Below are 3,931 nucleotides of genomic sequence, written 5' to 3' on the forward strand. Positions count from 1 at the left end.
ACCAACTTTCCAGCACTGACTTAGCCACAATGCAGCCCCCAAGGTAAGATAACAAGCATGTCCTTACCTTGAGGAGGCCCCCTGATGGAAATATTTATGGATTAGTTCTCTGAGTCACTGCTAAACAGGACACAAGTTTTTTTAAAAGCTTAGAGAGGCTTTTATTTACAGCTATTTACAGATTCAGGAAGGCTGGATACAGGTTGGATACAGAAGTTCCACGCCTTCGGTGGTTCCTTTGTTTTTCAGAGAACCACACCCAGAACTTCTCAGTTATAAGGTGGGTGCAACAAACAGCTACTCATGTGACATTGCCATGTGGTTCTGTATGTCATTTCCCTTTCCTCATTTGGCATACTATGACACTTTAGTACAAGGTTCCAGCCCTAACTGGAAGTCTTTTACCCATCTAAGGTAAAGTTTATGTCTCACAACTTTGATTACACAAGACCCTGCAGGTCAACTTGACATAATGGCTATCCTGTTTTTAACAGAAACACTAGTCGTGTTTTCCCCCTCTAATGTTCCTCATCTGAGAGAGGTTAACCCTTTAAATCTCCATTGACTGCCCCCTTGACTGCCTCCCCACTGCAGGATGCAGTGCACGCCACGTTGGCACAGCTATGTCAGAGCTGGAAAGTTGGTTAGGACTGCACACTTAATCTTTAAGATCCTGAATGGTTTGTCCTCAGGACTACCTGTCCCCATAAGAGTTGCCTAGCAGGTAAGATCATTAGAGTCCCTTCTTCAGGTGTCTCCATGCACCTGAAGAAAGAACCCCAAATTGTAGATCTCCCTCCCAAGGAAGATTTACACCTGCTACCATCCTTACCATCTTTCCAGGACCAGGAAAAATCCAGGAAAGGGGGGAGGGCTGTATGGTTAGAGAAGGACCCAAGTCTGTGATCTGCTTTGATTTCCAAGCTGGAATGTTTGAATTCCAAGACATGCAAAATAACAGCATGAGGCTGCTGTAACAGCATGAGGATGCTGTAACCTTTGGCTGAGCGCGGCTTAGGTTTGAAGCCTAAATTGATGAGATCACTTCCAGGGTAATGAAAACACTTCCAGTGCATCCCAAAAGATTGTCATTCTAAAAAGTGGGTCCCAGTGCTAAAAGGTTTGAGAACCCCTCTTTTAACCTTTATGTTGTGATCTGCCTTTATTTAATCAGGTGGGATATAAATGCCTAAAATAAATATGAAATAAATGCTTATTGGTGAGGATTCATTTATATATGCAAGCCACAGCTTGATGCTGAGATCAAGAGCTGTGTGGATGAATAATTGGCCAATGCCTTTCAATGGGGATGGGCGGGGGAGAGGAGATTTTACTCTATCCCAAAACTGTTCTAAAAAGCAAACACTTCCCAGGCACATCTTTATCGGGAGATGACTGCGTTTCTTTGCAGCAGTTTCAAATTTGCTATCTGTCTGTTTTGCTCAGGAAGGGGAGATTAGTGGGGAGTGACACCTCGGTGACAGATTCACCATGCCAATTTGGCCAGGCACGGATAGCCATGTGACGGCTAAAATATCTCCCAACGCCTTGAAGAGAGAAGCTTTAATATCGTTTTAACACACACACACACACTCTCTCTCTCTCTCTCCACCATACAGGTAAGAGCTATTACCAGAACCATGACAAGTTATTAAGCAGAGAAAGACCCAATGTGAAAACTCAGTTTATTCCTTCCTCCTTATGCTTTGAAGGATGGAAAGAGGTGCCAAAAAGAGTTTACTTCGTTACAGCCCTCTTCTTTCAGGAAACTCAGAGCAGCTTATCTGGGGCTCCATGGCAGACATCCATACAGGTACTGACCAGGACGCTTGAACAATAAACTGGCCAACTCATGCATGTAGCACTCTTGACGGTCCTAGGCTTGTCCTATAAACCTTGTTTATATGAGTTTTCATCAATGCTTCCTCCCCAGAGAGTCCTATCATTGTACATTTATTATTTACATTTTATAAATACTAATCTCAACCCACAGGGTTAGGTAAAATCTCCTTTCTCCATTTCAGCATCTTTGGGGGGTGGGGACTGAAAGCACCACCAGTAGCAGAGTGGTCCTTTTGGTGGTCAGCAGCTAACTACCACTACTCTTCCCCCAGAATTCTCTCTCCTTCAACCCAAGGCATTCTTGGCATCACCTGGCAGGACAAAGTTCCAAACAACACAGTCCTGGAACGTGCTGGAATCCCTAGCATGTATGCACTGCTGAAACAGAGACGCCTGCATTGGCTTGGTCATGTCATGAGAATGGATGATGGGCGGATCCCAAAGGATCTCCTCTATGGAGAACTCGTGCAAGGAAAGCGCCCTACAGGTAGACCACAGCTGCGATACAAGGACATCTGCAAGAGGGATCTGAAGGCCTTAGGAGTGGACTTCAACAAGTGGGAAACCCTGGCCTCTGAGCGGCCCGCTTGGAGGCAGGCTGTGCAGCATGGCCTTTCCCAGTTTGAAGAGACACTTGGCCAACAGTCTGAGGCTAAGAGGCAAAGAAGGAAGGCCCATAGCCAGGGAGACAGACCAGGGACAGACTGCACTTGCTCCCAGTGTGGAAGGGATTGTCACTCCCGAATTGGCCTTTTCAGCCACACTAGACGCTGTTCCAGAACCACCTTTCAGAGTGCAATACCAGAGTCTTTCGAGACTGAAGGTTGCCAACTAATAACAACCCAAGGCAGGTCCCATTGGTGTCATGATCCTCACTCTGAGGAGTAACCAAGCCAATGAGACAAGCACTTTACCTTGACACCGACTCTGAACAGGTGCCCTTATGGACAGCACCTACAAACCTGTAGAACCAGTCCACTTGACATTGGAGCGCAAGAGATTGGACCCACAGCAGGATATATCTTACTTTTAATAAATTGCACTCATTAGTATTCTACTTTGACTCATACTTTTACTGGTGGGTGCAAGGGCAGACAACTAAAGCAAGCAAAGGCTAATTCTTCACCTATATCAATGGTTCCCAAAGCCCCCCTTAAAGGGGAAGGAATAAATGCTTCCCTGGCTGGTCAGTTGAAACCCACCAGTTTGGGAAGTACTGATCTATATGGCTTAGTTATAAGTTTGCCTGTCTTTTTCACTGTATGGCTGCTGCTAGAGATAGGGGAAACACTTCAATGGTAAGGCCACACCTGGAGTATTGTGTCCAGTTCTGGTTGCCGCAGCTCAGAAAAGACATAGTGGAAATGGAAAAGGTGCAAAAGAGAGCGACTAAGATGATTACGGGGCTGGGGCACTTTCCTTATGGGGAAAGGCTACAGCGTTTGGGCCTCTTCAGTCTAGAAAATAGACGCCTGAGGGGGGACATGATTGAGACATACAAAATTATGCATGGGAAGGATAAAGTGGTTAGAGAGATGCTCTTTACACTCTCACATAACACCAGAACCAGGGGACATCCACTCAAATTGAGTGTTGGGAGAGTTAGGACAGACAAAAGAAAATATTTCTTTACTCAGCGTGTGGTCGGTCTGTGGAACTCCTTGCCGCAGGATGTGGTGACGGTATCTGGCCTGGGCGCCTTTAAAAGGGGATTGGACAAGTTTCTGGAGGAAAAATACATTATGGGTTACCAGCCATGATGTGCCAGGTCACGTGGGAGAGTCCAAGCCACAGGACGTTTGAATTTGGAGCTCTGGTAACAGTACTCTGTTTTAAATTTTCCTTGCCAAATTAGAGAGTTTTTTGTTTTATTTTTGATTACTAATGAACTAAGGAACTTCTTCCCAGCACTTTTTTTTGCTTTATTGACTTCAAATGTGCAAGTTGTTATGCTTCATCCTTGAGATTGTTTCCGTCAGTTGGAAGTTATCTGGCCGCCATTTTTTTGTGCAGAGCTCAACTGTTTGTATAACTGCGGTTAATTAATCTCTCCAAATGAGGCGTAAAAGAGCTTTGTCTCCGTCAAGTC

The sequence above is a fragment of the Tiliqua scincoides genome, chromosome 11, assembly GCF_035046505.1.
Source record: "Tiliqua scincoides isolate rTilSci1 chromosome 11, rTilSci1.hap2, whole genome shotgun sequence".
In the NCBI taxonomy this organism is placed as follows: Eukaryota; Metazoa; Chordata; class Lepidosauria; order Squamata; family Scincidae; genus Tiliqua; species Tiliqua scincoides.